Below are 22,101 nucleotides of genomic sequence, written 5' to 3' on the forward strand. Positions count from 1 at the left end.
TTAGTAGAATTTTACATAGAAACAGTTTTTGAATATGAGAGAGGTTTGAATATGAAAATGCCAATTTAAGGTCTGATTTTAAGTACCTTTAATTTGTTTGATTATTTGGCATCTTATATGCTTATCAGTGGAAGACAGTTCATGTGTTTGCATCAATACTAACTAGTGCCTCTGCAGTCTTTATTGTCTCAACGGCAACATTTGAGCCAGAGTATAAACGCTCTGGTGCAAGACAATTAGGTTCTGTAAATGAAGCCTTGTCTCGCACTATTAAACTTCTCGTGTTTTGTTGTGCATGGCAGAGTTTGCTTTGCTCGAGAGCTTATTCACACATTTTCCAATCTGTCGTGAGTGAATCACCACAGAACAACAGACTCAATAATGAGTAAGCATAACAATTTACAGTACAACTTCTAAATGCTATTTATAGCAGGTTGGGTGGAGTTAATGTGTTGGCACTGTTTTGTTTGTAGCTCACCGAACCTGTGTGTAAACATGCTCAAATGCTGTAAATTTGTGTACTGCTGGATTTTGGATAGAGATTTCCCATGTACTGAGCTTGGTTGCCCTACTGCAGTGCATATATTTATTCTAATGGAAATGATACAGGTTTGTTTTAGTATTTCAATAGTGCAAAATTGCTTTTTTTACAATTGGATTTAAGTTTTGAATTGCACATTTTAAGCTGATCATGTGTAAAGACCTTTGAATGGTTCTATCCTTTCTCAAGATGTTTGTGTATAGGAAGGTTATTTTATGCTTGGTTTCTGTAAGTTTGTACACATTTCTGCCTGTGGTCTATAGACAACAGAAAGAGCCAATGACTCCTCAGATCTTTTTTTTCAGATTTTTTTATTTTTAATCCATATTCTAAAAAGAGGGAGGAAAAGCTGAAAAAAACTAAGAATTATTCCATTCATGCACTCTCATTTCCTCTCAGGCATCTAATTTTACAGAAAATTTATTTACAAAAATGGTGCCGATAAGAACGTTCTGAGACTTCTCCCCTGAAGTGAGTTTTTCATGTCTTTTTCTGGGCTGAGATGTAAAGCTGACTAGGGACTATGGAAGTAAATTTGAACTGAGCCATTGTGAGGTCTAGACTTAAAAAATAAAGCTAATAGGTCAATTGGCCTTGCATTCCCAACAGCTGCATCATTGTTAAAGCTTACTCTCCCTTGTTAATTTTAAAACGTAGTGTGCTACTTTTGATACTTTATATCTTCTGTCTCACCTTTTAACGTAGAATTTCTGTGGCGGTACAGTCACAGCAGAAATTTCTTCTTTTACCACAAATGAGTTTTATCATAAATAAATCAAAATATTGTGTGATCCTTTTTTCTTCGGGCCATCACAGAATTTACAATAGCAGAAGGTGTTACCTGACATCTACTTATCTCAGAATTTAGTTGTTTTTTTTTCACTGATGTAAACATGTGCTTGCAAAAAGAAAAGGCTGCAGGTTGGATCTCACTGTGAACATCAACATGGAAATTCTGCAGGAAGCAAAGAATTAATCAACACCTTAACTGTCTTCTTGCTTCTATCCCCTGAAGTATCTGTGACTCATCCTTCAAGAAGAATATTGCTGGAGGCTTTTTCCCCCCATTTGTTTCCTGCCAATCTGATTTAAAGACAAAAAAATAAATTCTGAAGTAACAACGTCTTTATCCATCAAGCTTCTGGTCCTTCTTAAATATTAATACTAACTTTGGAGCAAATGTCAAAATAACAACATGACTTTAAACTATGAAAGTTACAAAGTAAAAGTAAAGAACATACAGTATACAGCACAGTAAATGTCTTTCAGTATTGCTTTAATCATTGGCCTGAAAGATTTGTGCCAAATACCAACTTTCTTGTGTTGTGTTATCATAAGGAAAATCATGGATTAACTAAACATGATTGCAAACGTTTTATTAATACCTTTATTGCTACCATCTGTTTCTGATATTTCTACGTAGGTAAGGAAACTTTAAACTGTAATGAAATGTCTGAAACTAAAACAAACTGTAATGAATTGTCTGCAAGACCTTTGCAGTAGTTGAGTTTGATGGAGATTAAGTTCCTCTGCATATATACAGCACTACCCTGCTTCTGACTTATCCAGCTGAAACACAGCAATTAAATTTAGTACTGATGCGGAACAAGCTACAGTAGAAATGGGCCTTAGAAAACCTTATAGCCTAGTATTTAATGTTTGATTTCTCCTCGCTTCATTTTAACCATCCATAAAAAAATCAAAAGAACTGCAGGAAATAAAAAGAACTGTGCTTCAGTAAGCGATCACCAAAATCATTGGGGTAGCTAACAAATTTGCCATTCCGTATCCATATGCCACAGACTGTTAATCAATATTTCAATTTAATCAACATTCATTCCCTTGTATAATGCATGGATTGTATTCATGCTGTCATGTGTATAATATCCTAATATCTTCCTCATTTCAAAATACATTAAATGGGCACAGTAGATTTAAAAGTAAATGTTCTCATTAGGCTCTTGAATGGCTCAGAAATGAAATGATACTCACTTCAAGCCCAATTCAAGCTGTATGTCCAAGATGTCTCAGGTTTGAAACTTTAACTTGCAACAATCCAACTGTTGCAAGTGGAATGCATCTATGCATTACATAGATTCATCACTGTGAGATGAGACTTCAAACAATTATCAATTATAATTGATAATTATTACCCCGGTGTCCTGGCCAAATTTCCCATTGGCCCTTACCAATCATGGCCTCCTAATAATCCCCATCTATGAATTGGCTTCAATACTCTGCTCTCCTCCCCGCTGATAGCTGATGTGTGGTGAGCGTTCTGGCGCACTATGGCTGCCGTCGCATCATCCAGGTGGGGGTACACACTGCTGGGGGTGGAGGGGATCCCCATTACCTGTAAAGCGCTTTGAGTGGAGTGTCCAGAAAAGCGCTATATAAGTGTAAGCAATTATTATTATTATTATTATTATTATTATTATTATTATTATTATTATTATTATTATTATTATTATTATAACAAAATAAAACCTAAAAAGAGGACATAGTCAGGATGCTGGGGGTACAGTACATTATGAAAGGGAAGGTGGGCACACCGCAAAATCAGCAGGGACATCAGTCTACTGCATACGTAAACACTTAAGGCAGTGTGATACTTAGTCACTGTCATCCAGTTGTACTGATACTGTGTCTTGTTCTACATGTGCAGAAAGAAATCTTTTTTAAATGGTCATTGCTGAGGTTCTTTTCTTCTTTTCATGTTCGTATAAATCACAGTGCCAGATTTATATGAAACTGTAGGCTTATACAATTATCTCCTGACTTGCTTTCCCTTCTTATTTATAACTTATTAGTTGACTTATTTATTGTAAAAAGAAAATCACTCTCTGTATGTACACAAGTATAGTCCTACCTCCTTGTGTTGGCCATAGGATTCTTATTTTGTTTGTGGATACTGTGATAAGAGATGGTAGTAAATCTCAGATGTGGTTTCTTCTTTAATTTCCATTTGCCATGCTAGCTGCCCATTCTTGCCAAAAATAGGTGCTGTGGGAATTCTCAGAAGGAAGTGTGAAGGGGAAACAAATTAATGCCGCACCATGCTTTAAACCCCATTGAGAAAGTATTCTGTGACAGACTGATATACCAACCCATCACAGTTCCTCCGTCTGAATCTTGAAATGACATTTCAGAAGCTGTTTTATTTCTGCCAGAATAGTTTGACAGCATGGCAAACAGGATTTTATCACAGAAAAGCTACACAACACGCAAACACTGAGCTATGCAACTGATAAATAAAAATATATGGAACAAAACTGATAATATCATCTGAATTCTTCACCACTAAGGGTGCTTGCTGTTCATCATGGATAGTCATCATCTCAACATTAGCAAAAATGAAATTAAGAACACCTGACTCTGATTACTGCCTTATAAAGCCAACTGTTGACCGCTCAGAAAGATTGTTAAATCTTTCACAGAAGCTCAGTAATGAAACAAGTCCTTGATAAGTTGATTCATTGAGTCTGGAGACGACCTTTTCAGATTCAATTTAGGGGGTTGCATGGAAAGCTAGTGTACTGCTCAGAGCAAAACATCTGAAGTGGAAAATGGACTGGAGAAAGAAAAAGAGGTGTTGGAGGATAGAAGATGATAGAGTGTAGGACCTGCAAACTAAAATATTACTCAGACGAAAGAAGCACAGTCTTAACAGAGATACCTTAGTGTTAGTGCTAAAGCTCCCATCCTTAATCAGAATAATTGAACTGTAAAGATAAGCCAAACAGACCTGAAATTTAGGGGGCTGTAGGGTGAGAAAACATCATTGATATAGTTGTGACTCCTGCATGAATGTGCATGGCCTCAACTACCACTGTTATTTGAACTGAATAAGGTGAAGATATGTACAATCTGAGGGGTTAAAGCAACTTCAATGAAGTGTGTTTTGTAACATTAGTAATTACTCAATGCATAATTTTCCTTGAGTTGTAAAAGCTACACAATTCTCAATTTTTTTTCAAAAAAATCAATGCACTAGAGGATGCCTTGTTATGTCAGGGGAACACCCAGGGAAAGAATTAGTAGGTCTTACACACAAGTTCTCGCTCTTAATTGCTGTAGTATAGATTTGCAATCTTTGGAAAAGCTCCAGTGTGATACAATTACTGGAACTGTATGAACATAGAAAATGAAACATGATCTATTTCTGATTCACTTATTTCTCCATTGCTTGTCTTCTGCTTTGATCCTTTCAGAAACACTGGCTCCACTTTTGTGCTCTGCTGGAAGGATGAGATATGACGTAATTCATTTACTGAGGTCAAAACTTGACCCAGCTGTTAAATGTATGCTGATGGCCATATTGCCACTTACTTTTTGTCAAATGCTACATTCCATAAACTCATATACATGCATAAATGAAGCAGACGTTATGTAACAGTATGGACAAAAGGAAAATCCAGCCTCTAGTTCCTTAATAGATTGAGTTCTTTTTATTGTATCCCTTCAAATTCCCATCATTTTTGGCTTTTTTAATTAGGCCCTGACCTGAACCGTCTGTGATAATGAAACCCATGCCAAATTGAATGTTTACACCTTAGCAATTAAAACAGATGCTGGCACAACACTTGGCACGGAGTCCTATGCCAGATGTTAGGATGCCAGCTGATGAAATGTCATGAATTGCTCTCAGCCATTTTAAACACAGAGTATAGTTCTCAGTTTTGGGTACATTGTGACAACACATTCTAACTCCAATTCAGGCAGCAGTGCTCTTGAAAGAGGATGGCATTTAATGATGAGGACTAATTTCAACTGGAGGTAAGGATTAGACAGCCTGATTTGGATGTGATTTAAAGGCTCTAGAGGTGAGAGGCTTCAATGCTGCCAGAATGATGAAGCAAGACCCTGCTGTGAATAAACTCTTTGCACCTTATGAGACAGTACATAACATTATGGTATGTTACAGTATTTAATACTGTCTCTCTTGCCAGACTCAGTATTGCTTTTCTGGTGCTACTCTGGACTATTAGACTTAATTTGTTTATGTATATTATCCCATCTCTCCCAGAATGATTCTCTTTAAGTTTCAGAAAACAATTTACTCATCATAAAAAAATATTTTACATTTAACATTCCAAGCTGGCTACATAGATTTCTGTCCAGTGGGTACAGTAAAAACTATTAGAAAAGTACAAACAAACTGTTAATGCCCAGAGAAGAACACTTGAATTCCACTTCACAATCATTCTCTTTACACAGCTTCTTCATACTCTTTTTTGTTCTTTATTGTAATTAAAAATCAGTTTGTGGATTCATGTATACATGCAGAGTCAGCACATTCTTTGTCATATGCATCATGTTAGATGGGGTTGGAAAAGTCATAAGAAAATCATTATACTCTCGGTTGTTCATCCTGTAATGAAAACCACAATTAATAATTGGCAACATCCATTGATTGAGTTCAGTTGGCAGCTCTCTATTTGGAGATAAAGGTCTCGTTTAGAAAGATTAACAAAGTCTGTCTTTTGATAAAAAAGTACCTGCACATGGTTCATGTACTGTATGTACTGTAACAAAGGAATGTAGTCATTGTGTACTGCATTGGTAGTGGTGCACAGTAATAGGTATGTGTTTGTGGGCTCTTTTCTGTTTAACAAAGTTTGAGAATTATTTATAGCTGACCAATACAGGAAGCTTCTGAAATAGTATTTTAGGCAGTGGACGTTTTTTCCTCTATTTTCAAAAAACAAAATCATATATCGCTATATACATTTAATTTCTAAATCGCATAAATGAATGCATAAATAAGTCAATATTCCACAAAGCACAGCTGGGGGCCTTCCTTCAGGAGGGTTATCAGTCCCAGCCGGCTTCTCTATCTCTACACTCCACAGAGAGCTCCAGCCTAGAGTCATCAAGGCCTGGAGAGCCAGCAGAAAACAGGAGGAAAATTATCACCAGCCACACTGCCGTAGAATGAAAAAATAAACACTTCTTTATCTTAGGCACAAAAAAGGAGAAGTTTATACCATCTGCTCTTTTCCTCTCTGTCAGCTCCTTGCATATTTTCGAATGCGTCTTACAAGTGATTTCTCTGCTGTTGTTTTGGTGCAAGTGTATTTTTTTTTCTGCCATGCGACCTGACTGTCCTGGCAAAAGCAGCTTCAGAAAATGAACAGTGACAATCAGGAAGTGTGGGGGGGGGGGATACAATTAGCCTCACATAGTACTGAAGTCTCATTAAGGATGCACTGATGACAATGATGAACATTAGTACCACATTATCAGCTCTGAAAACCATTTGCAAAAATTATATACGCATAGGCAGAATTGTGCAAAATACTTGCTTGTTTTTCCACATGTGAATATATAATGTAATATAAATATAACTTCCAAGCTGCCCTCTCAGCGTGTGCGCTATGCTTAAAGGATAACTTCTAGGTTATTGCCACCCTTACCGAGATTATGTTTCTTTGAAATAATTGATCGATCGTGTCAATTTTACATTGTAAGCAAATAAAGGTCATGCGGGTGTTTAGAGACCAAATTGTTTTTACCTTAAAATAGCTTTGAAATATTAGCTCATTGGAGAGAGGCTTTAACTCAGTATAATTGTTTCTGAAACTAAAGTGTCGAATTGGATGCTTGCAATTGTATCAAATTGTAATTTATAATTTATCGAATTGTAATTTATCGAATGTTTAAATACAGCATACCGTAGAAATGCAAAATATGAAATGCAATGTTAAGAAAACTAAAGTAATATAAGTAATAGAAATGTTACTTACTCTGTATTGTTTGTGTTCAGATTATTATTATAGTAAACATATTCTGTAATGAAACAGTAAGAGGTCAATAAGCATTTGTAATTTCTTGCAATCACCCAGGATTTCACACAGCACCTAGCATAGCACCTAGTGAGTAATTTCCCTGGTTGCCTTTCTACTGCACAACTTGGTACCACATTTTCAGCAAAACACATTCAGTAAATGTGTACCTGTATTCATAATCTGGAATGTATGAGACTTTGTTTTTGATATAATGCTAATATAATCAAATCAAAATATGCTGGATTAACATCAACACTATTTTTAGTATATTTGAATGTATACTATGAAAAAATGAAGAAACACAGGTAAGCAGTTATATAAATGTTTGCCATCTGAATTGGATCCAATATATAGGTTTGGAATTAATATCAAGATTGGTAATACCATTTTACAGCTTTTCAAACTGTGCAAGGCATCCATCAATTTATTACATTAAGCAAACATGCATTTATAATAAGGCTAGACCTCACCTATCGAAAGAGTGAAGTTCAACAAAGAAACAAGAACACAAGGACATGAATGAATGTTGTGAAGTTCATTTATTATTTGGCTGATGCTTACCAATGCAACTTACATTTGTAACCTAGTTATACAGCTGCTGGGCATTTTACTGAAGCAAACTAAAAGGATTTCATTGCTCAAGGGTATATCAGCAGTGCCCCAGCACTGAACCTACAGACTCGTATTCCACCTTACTGCTTGGTTAATAAAGGAGACGTGTTTTTATACATACAGTGGTAGGTGTCTGCAACAAGCCATAGAACTGAACATTTTTACTCTTGGAAACATCACAGTACAGCTGAATGAGATCTCCAGACCAACAGGCAAAAAGCAATCAAATGGATATGGTGACTCAAATGATCTGTCATTTTTATGTTTGTCACTAAGATGTCCGGCAGTAAGTCCAGATGGTGTTACATAACTCATAGAAAATATAGGCCAACCAAAAGGATAGTGCAAAAAGTGTTAATTTATTAAAAGTACAAGAAGAAAAAAATCAGCAAAAATACTAAAATGCAGTTTTCCTAATTTCCATTACCCAAACTGTGTAACAACACACACACAAGGATAATCAACAGAGACTAAAACAAAACTAGAGTACCATAGAGCACTGTACCATAAGTGCCAGGTTAAATACACTAAACTCCACCCCCAAATCCTCTTGATTGACAGGTGAGCCTCCATTTAAACTCGAGATGTGATCTGTAACTTGACACAAAATGGTGGAACAAACAAATTAAGGCAGCAGTGTGTATCCACCACAGGTAAGGCATGAATTATATTAACAATGCATACAGTACTTACAAAAACTACAATAGAAATACAGAGGTATGCATAATACCAAGGTTATTTTGGTCTCATGATGACAGAGATAACATGTAAGTAAACAACAAACCTACAAGTCTGTAAGAGGTCATGTGATGAAGGTGTGCAGCAGTTATACTGTATTTTCACAGTGATCATAAAAACAGATGGACAGATGATGGCTGTGACATCAGAGGAAATAGGTTTTTGCCTCATCTATCCTTCACATAGTGGTATGAGTTTTGTAGCTATAAAAAGTGGTACCAAATTCAGTGCCTGAATGGGGAAACATTTGTAATGAACCTTTTGCCTCATGATTAATTGGTTAAATAATGGGTGATATTGTGAATAATAACTAATAAGCCACAATAATTATTGTGTATTGTATATGTTACTTTTACCATTCATTTAAATCTCATTTTAGCATCTCTCAGACATACAGTGTTTAACATTACAGTGCTGCTCCTGACTGACTTTGGCATGCATCAGCAGAGTAACCTCCTCAAATCTGACTTCAACCTTGACTTTAGTAGATGGTGAACATTTAATGCATAAGTGACAAATAAAATTAAGAGTTAAAACAATGATACACAGTTCATACACTTCACAATGAAATCTTTGCCTTGTGATTCAGGTCCTGTGAACTGTGTATGGGACCTTTACTTCTTGTGAAAATGTTTTAACTTTTGTTTTTGCAAGTATATCCTTTCTCCATGGTCAAAGTACAGTTAAAATATGCAGCTATTTAGAGTGTTTTTTTCAAGGGCAAATGTAACTGAATATTTTATGGTTGGGCTTCTGAGTAATAGAGTTTGTTATTTCACAAGGTAATTGTGGTTTAAGTGTAACTATTACCCCAGACTGAGAATTTTGCTTAATAAAATTAACGTTGTAAAAAAATAAATATTAACATAAATACAATGATGTTATAAATATTCCTTTTTATATTTGTATATAACATTAAAAAAAATATGTTTCAGGGTTTTATGACCTGAGACTTAAGAATATTTGAGTATTTGGTTCTTCAGGAGTAGAAGGATAGTTTCTACTCCTGATAAACAGGATAGTGAAGTACAGTACATCATTGAAATAAACGCTTATACACACACTTATGTATAAGAAATAAAAAGAGGCCTGAGTCTGGAAAATAGTGTATATATTATGCATATATCTCAGAAATAATTGATGCGGATGGGTTGTGTCAATTAACACTGCAGTCTTCTAGAATGCATTATTAAGAGCCTTGCTACAGTAGCTTGTCCTGCTCTATGAGAGTTTGTGTGTAACAAGGAACAAGGAAAACAGCTTAGGAAGAGCTCCCATTGTGAATACAGCTTGGCTCACTTGAGGACAAATTTCTAACATACCAGTTTGGAATTTGCAGCTTGTAGGAGTAATAGAAATGCAAGGGAATACAAAACCTTTCCTTCATTTATTTAGCAGGATATCTATGTGCATTTATTATTCATATTCATTTGTTCCATTTCATTTGTGTTCTTATTTGTTAGTCAAAATATTACACAGCAAGTCCCATGTAAAACAGGAGCGCTGCCATCACAGATCTTAGACCCCCCAGCACAGTAATCAGATGTCCATTTTTTTTTAAAAGAGAAAGAAATCCATCAGTGGATTGTTATATCTAATATGTTGATGTGTGAAAGTGTGTTAAAATATGTTGTTGTTTTTTTTCACTGCTCTATCAGTTTGTAAAGTCTTGCCAGTACTGCAGGTAGCAACAGAACAGGTTTCTTGGCAGAACTTCAGAATATACTGTAGGTACCAAGAATATCCAGCCAAACTTTCTCTCAGAATTGTCTTTCCAGACACCGCAAAGGTTTTGTACAAAGGGTAGAAAAATAGTGACGTAACAAAATCTCCTTTATTACTAGAAGGTTCAAATGCAGTACAGATGAAAATAAACTTTTACCTTTTTTTTAGTTTTTCATAACTTTACTTTCAGCAGAACATAAAGGCAGTGGAACAAACATTTATACCCGGGTGACAAATGTTTTTGCATTTTTATTAGGACCAACTGAACAATATATTAATGTCGCTGCAATACATTTCTCTCAAGTCCTAGTGGACGGTAGAACATAATGTAATGATTTATATTACAATTTTCATCTTCAATGGATTCTTCAGGTTTTTTTAAATGTATTTACACATTGGAAATTTTCAGGTACGGTATATTACTAAGTTATTTCTTGCAAAAGCAACACGAAATTCATACTGACTTCTTCCTATAACTGAACAAATGTGTATTTTAAATCAGTTTTTCATGTTATAAAGTTAGTTTTGGCAAGCTAAATCTTATAATCTGTTATGCAGTAAAATTCTACAGTATAATAAACAATTACAAATTACATAGAAAGTCAAGTATATGTTTTTCATACTGTATGTCATCATGTGATTCTCCTAAATAATAGACTTACTGTGAAAAGATACAGAGGCATAGCGTAATATTCTGAGCTTCAAAGGAAACCCATATATGACAAAAAAAAATTCTGGAACAGATGCAATAATATTTTATTGAAAACTCATGACATACCTGTAGATAAATTCATTATGTTGAGTAACATTTGTCATCAATGTGGTTGGTCAACAAGATGTTCTACAGTAAAAAAAAACACAGGCTAGTGAGTGTGTAGCAATCCCTGGCAGCAATACAAGCTGTTCATCTGTGACGCATGTCTTGCACCAGGTTGCAGATGCTGTCTTGTGGGATACTATCCCATTCTTCTTGTAGTGACTGGAAAAGCACATGTTTCTTCACTGATCTTTAAGCCACAGATGTCACAGCCTGGTCCCATTCTATTCTAAAAATGTCCAGTGGGACTTAGGTCTGATAAGTACTGCATCCACAATATTACTCTCGCATTCTCTACTCACAAGAAAGCCACTGTTAAACAAGTAGGACGAAGGTGTGAATTGTCATGCTGGAATGTTGTCAAATCAGGATAAGCCCACAAAAGCATTTGATCATTATCCAAAATACTAACACCCTATTTTCTACACACTTACATGCAAAGAGTAATACGTTTCTTTTGATGCTCAGCATATATTGTCCACTGATTAAAAACACTTATTTACAAGGAATAATATCACCCCAGAATTAAGTGCATATGTTTCAATTGTTTTTTGTCAGTAAATTTGGCTTTACCTGCTTATCTAAGGGTCAACCTCCTGGTCATAGCATGAGGAGGCTAGGAACTTTAATACACTTAATCCCCTTGCAGAGTGAGGAGTGACCAAGGGGCAGCTGCAAAGGTGAAGATGGGGTGGAGGAGTTATGCAAAAGACAAATGTGATGGAGAAGTGGCTTATATATTGATTTGATCTTTTTTTTTAATTGAGAAAATTACATCAAAAGTGATTATGATTTAGGCCAGCTCAGAGCAGTTGAAGTTGGCAGCTGTTATCCCTCCCAAATGTTTGTTGTAAACATTAAAAATTAAAAAGACAGAAGAATGACGTGTGGATGAATATATGTATATAATAGACAGATCGTAATTCCTAAACGAAGGAAGATTCCTGAACCATTGTCATATAGTGTTGAAGGTGAAATGTTTAGCCCCTCACCATGATAATTATCTCTTAAACTGCCAATGAATAAAAATCCATGTCAAAACACTCCGCCCCAAGAAACCTCCTAATCAAAAAGGGTCCAACCATCCAAATTCTCTGAAAATATGTTTTATAAACAACCTCGAGATTAAACATTACAAGATTTGAGATATTTGCATGAGCTCTAATTTAAGACCACAAAACAACCCAGAGCTAGAAGTGAAGTGGAGCTTGAAAGTGAAGTGCTGAATACTGCCTGATTGTGGCACATTAGTCAAACACTTCACAGTTGCGCAATAACTTTGAATTTTTTTGTTTCAAGCCTGCTGTTTCCAAAATGGCATGCTGTACCTTGAAGCCACCTCCGGTGTGGCTAGGGAAGGGGAGTTTACTGCCTATAGAGCACTAATGACCACCTGTCTCCAGTCAAATGAAATGAGTTCAGTTTAAGAGCACAGTGGGGATTACTCGTTTATTCCAAGGCAGATTTGAGACTCCAAAGATGGATCTTATGTGGCACCACCAGTATCTCTTTGGCCTAATATAATTTTATGGCCCCATTTCCTCTTGGTCAATAAATTAAGTGCCGTAAAGCATGCATATGTTACAGGCCCTATGCCTGCATTGATCAACCGATTTGCCTTTGAGAGTCTGTATGCAGGGAAACCTTAAGAGACCACCAGGTGGACTATGAACAGGGAAGAGGCCAAGTTATGGCAGATTGTGCCTAGCCCCCCATGTCAAATAAGAGCTGCCTTCAGGGTGAGGGTAGCAGTCACAGAGATACTGATACTCAGACCGCACTGGGCATCCATCTGTCACTTTTACAGAATTAAAATGTGTTTTGGGATTTCTTTTTATTGTTCGTCACCTTAAAGCCACAGCATTCAAAATTGATTCAGGTGGGTAGCTGCGTCAGCATGCGTAGGCTGCAAAGGAACAAGTAATAGGTTTATTCCATGCTGAAAAAAAGAAGAAAGAGAACACAACGTTTCGGCCGTGGAGCCACCTGAAGAAGGCTCCACGGCCGAAACGTTGTGTTCTCTTTCTTCTTTTTTTCAGCATGGAATAAACCTATTACTTGTTCCTTTGCATTCAAAATTGATGTTTGTCTTATCTCTTATCTTATCTTATTTTACTCCAACATAGCAGAGTCCACAGCCAGATTCTTTACATTACAGAAGAAAGTAGTTGTACAGTATGTATATTTATACATATACAGTATGTTATATATATTGCTATTGACATTTTTTTTTTAAATTAAGTGCATGATAGGATGTGTGATCTATTGGAGTAGCCTAGTGTAAAGCTAGATATTCATAATCTCATCCCTTTTTACAGTGTCTACATAACCCATTTAGTGATTTCTTTTGGATGTCATAACTATTCTGAAAATCTGGTTGTGTCTGTGAGTGTTATCATTTATTTTTTTAACTTCCAGATGTGATGTATTTCTAGAAACTAGCATGAAAAGACAGAACCGGTTAGCTGTCTGAGCAGCCCTAGGTTTAGAATGAAAGCTGTTCTTTGTAATAAATGGAACTCTTCATTCTCCTGTCTGCTATTAAAAATGTGGCTTTTTAATGTCTTTTGAGATAAGACATTGACAGAATAAAAAAAGGATCAGACCTCAGAGGTTAATGGTAGAATAAGAGCCCAACTGTGAAAGGGCTGAACCCCTAGCTGGATCTGATACATTTAAAAGGCTATGTGAGACAACCCTGAATGGTACTGAGAAAGCTTTCAGGAGTGTTGTCAATGCAGCCTTGCAGTCTTGCCAGGGACTCAGCTAACTGGCGTGCCTTTGGATTATACAGGATAATACAGCACTGCCAAGGTAGGAATTCAGCTGACGGTTGCTGGATATTTTTCCTCAAAGTTGTGTCACAGTACACTCTTCCCTCCTCCAAACACACATATAAAGGCCTCACACTTAGACCATAAAGGCCCCACATGATTAATGGGTTCCGTAACTGGGGAAGCTGTAAAACGTGACACTAATTTTTGTATTCCTGTGTCTGCCCTTTCTCTTCCTGACAAGCAGGGACCTGGCTGGCTCTCAAATTCCCTCCTCTTTTTGCAGGCAGGACTCCCTGGGGAGCCAGATAAGAGCTGACAGCTCAGTAATAACGTATGCAAATGAGGAGTGGGGTGAGGGTGGGGTGGGATGCAAATGTTAAAGCACAATGGCGGAGTGATTAAACGCACTTCAGTATGTTTTATCTCTCAGCCTGGCTCAGACTGGAAACGGGATTTCAAAGGGCGAATTAGGGCTGCAAGCATTTTGCCAGCAGTGGGAGGAGAGACTCGTTCCCGTTGATTGGCTTTTCCTACTGCCTGCGTTTCCTTCACGACCTGATCCTTGGCCCCTTGGCATAGAGAGCTAGGCTTTACAGTCCCATCCCTGCTTTCTTGCTTTTACAGCCTAGTTGAGATCTGTCGTCTGTTTTCTAAATTTGCTCACTCCAAAGAAAAAGGAAAAACTAATGCTAAAAACATGTTTCCCTTACAATAACACATTTCACTGACGTTAAAGGGGGTGATGAGTTTGTAACCAGAACATTCAAGGATTTGTATTCCTCACTTGTTGTTTCGATGTAAGGAAAGGGCGGGGCTGTAATCTGAATTTGATTTATTTTTCATATGAACCATTCTGATTAAAGCATGTTAGTATGTGTGTGGTATTGACATGCAATGTCAACGCCGCAGTGAAGGTTAGAAATGAAGGTCTGCCATTGCTTCCTGACTATGAGAATCTATTGAAATAATCCTCAGGGAACTTTTTCATTCCTCATATGAATGCATTCCTTTGAAACAGCAGTAAACAGGGCCAACCAACTGGCTTTTATACTTTCAGGAAACTTCTGATTAGTGTTCTTGCCCCTGTTTGTACAGAACAATAGCAAAACAAAAAACTGCATCACCCTGGGGAGAATTTGTTCTGAGTTCAGCATTTTCAAAGAGTGGTTCTCCTCTCTTTTTGAGATTAGTGTTTTAAACACAAAAAAAGTGTGTTCTGTTGTATTAAAAGTTGTCTTTTGGTGTTATAGATTATGTACTTGGAATTATATTTCTATTTTTTTGTGTGGTTCTTGTATTAAGATTTGATTTTGTTTAGCAAATCATGGTTCCAAGGCCTTTGTTTATATGCTTCTGCATTGATATTCAAGGTTGATGTTTCTAAGAATGTTTGAGAAAGCCTGCTAGGAACCAATCTGTCCCAATACCTACTGTACACAGTGGGAGCTGTCTAGGTTAGTAAATGAAGTTGTAAGTGTAGGAAAGAGAATTTTTCATCTGCCTTTTTAACTTCACTTTTTAATATAGAATCAAGTCATATTATGTATACTAAAAACTCTGACACTCTATTAGTCCTTACAATAAAGGATATAAATCAACATGTGCTCCTACAGTTTTAAGTAAGGTGTCATTTACATTGGCAAGTTTATATGCTTATAAATGTTGCAGTAATCTTCCACACAGCTGCTTGCGGCACAGCCAGTGAAGACATGGTGTGGTTCATGCACCATAGACCACACATCACCATTTCAAGTTATTGTTTCGTCATTAATCACTTGTGACCAGAATTCCCCCAGTGTAGGTGCATATCTGGCGAAATGCTTTGAAATGCATTGCAGTATGGAGTGGGCTTAAGCTGGCTGAAGTATGTTCACTTATCCCTTGAAACGTTTTAGACACCAATGAGCTTGCAGTTTTGTTAATGAGAAACAAGACAATAAGCTTCACTTATTTGTAAACTGAAAGGGTCCCTGAGGTCAGACACTGTTACTGTGATGTAACCCTCTTGCAAAACCAGTGGGTCACACGGCTGGTTCTATAGTTGTTTTCCCTCTTGTGCGCTTAATTCCTACTGGTGACACACCATGCATAGGGTCCCTGAGATTTGCCCCCTTTAAGCACTGATGTTGCTACCTGATTTGGAGTAGAAATGCAGAAGAGAAGAATGTAATAGGACAAATGTTGCCTGGACTTATTATGGTATACTGTAAACCTACTGTATACCAGTTTAATTAGTACTAGTTAACAGTGTAACATTTGTGATCTATGAAGTAGCTTTTTTCATCCACTGACCCTTTCATGTCCTATGTACTTTGGAAAATGCAAGGACATTTTACCCCACATTGTTTTAGAAATGTCTTTTAAGATTTGGAGACATTTGGAAGGACCAACACAAATTCAATTTAATTTGTATTTAACTAGGCATATAGTATAAAGGAAAAAAAATTAAAGGTAAAATAATTAGAAAATTATCAGTAAATTACTTCCTAGAATAGAGAATTTAGGACCAACCACCATAACCTTATCTGTCTCCTATCCCTGGAGATCCCAATAACACTTTAGCCAGTCTCAGGACAGCAAGAAGGAAAAGAAATTGAGGGGTTTTTGGAGTTTATCTGGTTTTATCAGCCCCTCATTTCAGAAAAAAATATCATCCTACCCTTTTTTATTACCATATTTAGGAAATCTGTTTTTTTGGGTGACATGTTAAATGTCCACTTCTCTTCAGACTCTGAAAACCCCCATTTGTGGTTTATTTTTAAATAGGGCAGCTCATTGATGCATGAGGTTGTAGCACTGGTGATTGTGAGGTAGTTATAGGTGTGAAGTGCTTCAGTACATTGATGAAAAGTTTAAATGGACAGACTCAATGATGCAGGCATTTTTCACGACAGACAATCATCCACCTTTCAGCCAACCCCTGATCTCAGACTGACAGGGGTTCAGAGATCAAACAAGACATCCTTTCCCAGTTTCTCCTCCCCACCTGAGTGGCCATTATCAGGGTGTCCAGTGAGCAGCATCTCGGCTTTTTAACAAGATGAGTCACCTGCTGCTACTCTACAGCAGACAGGCTCAGACAGACTGTGAATTAGCTTTGAGAGGGTTAGACTTTGAAATAGGGGACACAAACAGCTACATTAGCCATACTGTATACAGTATGTACTTCACACTGCAACTGAGGGATGTGCAGCATCATATAAGGAGTGCCAGGTGTTTCTGCTTTTGCTCACACATTCATCATGTAATTAGTGAAAGTTAATAATGCTACAGAAGAGCTAAACAAATACCTTCTGAAATCATTTCCACAAATTCAAATATGTCTTTCAAGATTCAACATTAACAATGCAAACACAGAAAAACAAAAGGTAAAGTTTGACTTAGGTTTATTTTTCTTTTTGTACTATAATTTCTTTTTCAGCCTCCACAGTTTGACTCTTAAACTATCCAAATTCAAAGCCAGAAAATGGTGAGTTCCCTAAAATATTTTTCTTTGTTTTTGGAGGAATTACTACATAGTTCTAAGTGTGACTAGGGCATGAGGCTGTTTTATGGTTAAAAAGAAAAAAGGAACAGAAAGCAAACAAGGTGTGTATTTACTTAAAATAAATAGAAGACACTATACAGATGGTAATAAACCACCAGACAACCTCATCTATTTTTCTCCATCTTCTCACCTTCCTTTAATACTTAATTTAGAAACATGAAACAAGAGGCTCGCTCCCATCAAATCTTTGGAATCAGACCTGTTGGTCTCCCTCTGGAAGCCATTATTGGAGCTTTGATTTTGCAACTGCGAGAGCTCAGAGATAGCGATAATCATAATGGAACAAATCGCATCCATGTTAATTGACATTTGCAAGTAAGAATAAAATTGAACTTTCACACTATCATAATATACTTCCATTGATATCTACAGTGTCAATTGATCTTCTGAGTATGTGTGAATTGTGTGTGGGGGCAGTACGGGAGGAAGTTAAATAAAAAAAGCTTCATAGTCTACATAATTAATCTGTTTTCAGTCACTTTTTGCTGCTGGGCACTTTAACTCTTAGGACCTTGGACGCTGTAGTTGTGAGATTTTGCTGCATGAATAGGGAAGAGAATCTAATAGATTTTGGGTTTCATTTTACTTAGTACTAATACGTGGTTATATTTTGTGATTCTTTTCTTTCGTTGCGTCTTACATGAAAGAGGAGAATGTGGTTGAAAATGAGGAGAAAGACATGGATAGCAAATGGATAATGCATGATGAATTGATAATTCTTAAGTTTTAAGCAGGTAATCCTTAGGTAATACTTAAAGGGCCAGACCTAATCAGCAGAAACCATGTGGGACTTGGATTTCTCAAAGAATAACAGGGGCATTCTCCTGAATGAATGCTGAATGAGTCAGTTCATAATTTGGAACCAGCTAATCATAATATTATAATATTGGAAACTCTGTGGTAGGCACAGCCTCCAAAGAAGAACATTGGCTGATATATTTGTTTTTTACTTCTAGATTTAAGATTTTTATAAGTACTGGCCTTGAGGCATTTATGCTGAAACACGGTTTTAAAAACTATAACATAAAACCGTCTTCACGTACTTATTTTTTCTCCAACTGACTGAATAATCACCCACAAAAACCCTAAATTGCTTAAAAATGTCAAGTAAATGTTGAAGACATTTTACATTTATATTGGTGAGGGGCTGATTCAGTGGCAGCAAACATTTTAATGAACTTCAGAGACATTTGTTTTGATTAATGCAACATTATAAGGTGCTTTTCAGACAGCGTAAATATTAATGGTCACCTAAATTAAACAGTTAACTGAGTTAGATCATTAGTGGTGAGCTAAACACTATGGACTAAACACTATTTGGAAGGAGAATTAATTTCTTCTGACAGATGGTCAGAAATGTCAAAAATCAAAATCCAAAATGTGCAGGTTAAAAATGCAAAAAATAGAAACAATTTAATCCATAATGAAAGCAAAATATATCTCTGTTTTCCATGGCTAAATGTAGGTTTTAACCATTTTAAATATTTAATCAGCATTTCTATATTTCTGATTCTTTCTAATTCTCAATGTGCCTCAAACACACCTAAGCTAAGAAAGTATCTTAAATCAATAGGGGTGTGAGAATTAAACAGATTTAAACACAAAGCTTCTGGAACTCTGAAACATAGATGAATTTAACTTCTTCATCCACAGTGGTTTCAAAATGGTAGTTTAAACAGGAAGACAGAGAATGTAATTGGAAACTGCAGTTCTTGTTTTTATCAAGGCCTGACGACCGAAAATATGTGAACCAAGGCCAATTTAAGCAATAATGTTTTCATGATAATTTCAACCTACAGACAGAAAAACATGGGATTGAAGTGCAAGGACTGCCATGTTTCTGAAACGGCAAATTCTTCACTTTTACAACAAAATGTACCAATACAATGGAAGTAAATTTCAGATTCTTTGTTTGACATTTACTACTTTAAAGTGCCTTTAAAGGAGGCTTCTCAAAGCGCTTAAACTATAGGCAATTCAACAGCCACTTGAAGCAACCAGTTGAGGACAGTGAAGCGTTAATTCATCATGAAGTCATCATGTTTCTGACATTTAATTGACATAGATGATTTTATTTCAAATTAAATGCATGATTTGTATAAATACTTATATAATCCAGCAGTTTACTTTTTTGTGTCCAGAATATGGACATAACAATAGGCCATAATCCACCCCCCCCATTACACTAAAGCTTTTTTGCTGTGACACATGTAGTTATGTTATGCCACACCTTGAAGCACAGTACAAAGAGAATTCTGTTGATCTGGCAATAGCAACAGCTGACACATGATCATTGCTGGTCATCTCTAAGTGGTGACACCAGTTGAAATGCAGGTAATAACTGGCTGACCAGGACATCACATCCTCTAGTTTTGCTTATCTGAAAATTGTTTTTAAACTGATTTACTGACTACATGAATATCTGATCACCAAATCAAGCTGTCGGAAAATTAACCAAAATCCCTTTATGCCGTAAGACTGTTATAGTGACGTGTTCAGTGTATAGTAAATGTATGTACAGTTCATCCATCCATCCATATTATAACTGTTTCTTCCAATTCAGGGTTGTAGGGGAGTCGGAGCCTTTCCCGACAATCAATGGGTGTAAGGCAGGATACATCCTGGATGCGACGCCGATCCATTGCAGGGAACACACGGACACACACTTGCACATAGGACCAGTTTTCCCAGAAGCCACTTAACCTGCCAATATGTTTTTGGACTGTGGGAGGAACCTGGAACACCAGGGTGAAGCCCATGTAAATATAGAGAGAACATACAGCACCACACAGACAGCACCCCAGGTCCGGAAGTGAACCAAGGGCCCCAGCACTCTGAAGCAACAATGATAATGACCACTGTACTACCCAGCTAGACAGGGGCATTCAATTCTCCCAAATTAACATCTTTCAAATTTTTATTTTCAGTTACAAAGTTCCAATTCTGCAGTTCTGTCACTAAAAGGTAGAAGTATGAATGGGAGCTGGAAAACTACCTGTGCTTGATGTACAAAAATTATGTCATTCTCATTATGAATAATAATAAGTATTTTTCTAATACTTTAACTCTAACCAGACGAAAGGTAGTTTGCAGGGTTCTGAATAGTAGCATTATGAAACGCTTCCTGTTAATTTGTAACGTGGCTTTTTAAGTCATATTACTGTGAATTAAAAACATAATGGAATGTTGAAACAGCACATTATAGCTGTGCAATTCAAGTAGGCAATTAATGAGACCACACCAACTACTACCGCTGTAAAAATCCATCAATACTCCCATTCATCACAGCAAACGATAAGTAATGTTTCAGTCAATGGGCTTGTGAAAAAGCTGATCCGTTATAAAAAGAATATTTATTCAAACCTTGCTTAAAAAGATTCAGCATTCATGCTCATATTAATGTCAACCACAATGACAGATAATCAACTGCCGTGAAGTTTATTTTGACATTACTCGCCATTCATTTCAACTGTACACGCAGCATCAATAAGCAATTAACAAGTTGGCAAACAAAACACTGCAGTTATTTCATTATTTTGGGATGTCCATGCATGTTTGTGTAGATATCTAATAGGTTTAGCTACAAAAGGAAAATCGTGGTCCGGTTTTCTTAATGGCTCCTTGATATTTTTTCTGTTTTATTATATATATTTATCTGAATTTATCCCTAATACAGAATCTGTTCTGCTTGGGAACAAGTAATAGGTTTATTCCATGCTGAAAAAAAGAAGAAAGAGAACACAGCGTTTCGGCCGTGGAGCCTTCTTCAGGTGTGTCCTGAAGAAGGCTCCACGGCCGAAACGTTGTGTTCTCTTTCTTCTTTTTTTCAGCATGGAATAAACCTATTACTTGTTCCTTTGCAGCCTACGCATGCTGACGCAGCTACCCATCTGTTCTGCTTTACTGTTACTTCAACATTTGAGGAAAGGTTGAATTCAAATCAATGGGGGAAGTATTTAAGAGATTAAGACTGCCTGGCTTCTGAGCATTGTGCCACTGTAAAACTTGAAATAACTTTACCCAGTTACTAAGCTGTTTTCTTTTTTGTTATAATGTTAGTATGCTAAACACAAAACTAAGGAGACATCACAATGGTGATGGTAAGCACAATCGGTTAAATCATAAAAGCCCGCTGGTCCAGTGGCTTGGGTAAAAGGCCAGAAGCTGACATATACAATAACACAAGATCTTCCACTTCATTGTGTGTTAATCCTGAACAAGTTACTTAACCTCCCTGTGCCCCTTCCTTTGGATGAGACAGGCCTGTTATAAGACTCTGCAGCTGTAGCTGTCAATGCTCAATTCACATCCTCATCTCTGCAAGTCACTTTAGATAAAAGGCGCTCCTAAATGACTAATTATTATTAAAAAATGAAACAGCGGGATTATGCAGATGAATGTCTTTTTTGATGTGTTGCACTAGGCTGATGTGAAAGCAGCTGCTTACGCTGAGAAAGAGGCTGTTCCCCTCTTTTTTTTCCTCCTTCATAGTTCCAACTCTGCTTGACAGTGCTGCCTAAAGCCTAGAGCACTCTCATGGGTTCCTGTTGTGAGTA

The 22,101-nt window shown here is 36.7% G+C and overlaps 1 protein-coding gene across 1 annotated transcript in view; it reads left to right on the plus strand.

Annotated features, from left to right (window-relative positions):
* LOC148817500 (immunoglobulin superfamily member 21-like) overlaps nt 1–22,101 on the plus strand; it is a 222,501-nt gene that overhangs the window by 171,320 nt on the left and 29,080 nt on the right. The gene's annotated exons all lie outside the window — the stretch shown is intronic.

The sequence above is a fragment of the Atractosteus spatula genome, chromosome 20 (genome assembly GCF_055471065.1).
Source record: "Atractosteus spatula isolate fAtrSpa1 chromosome 20, fAtrSpa1.hap1, whole genome shotgun sequence".
In the NCBI taxonomy this organism is placed as follows: Eukaryota; Metazoa; Chordata; class Actinopteri; order Semionotiformes; family Lepisosteidae; genus Atractosteus; species Atractosteus spatula.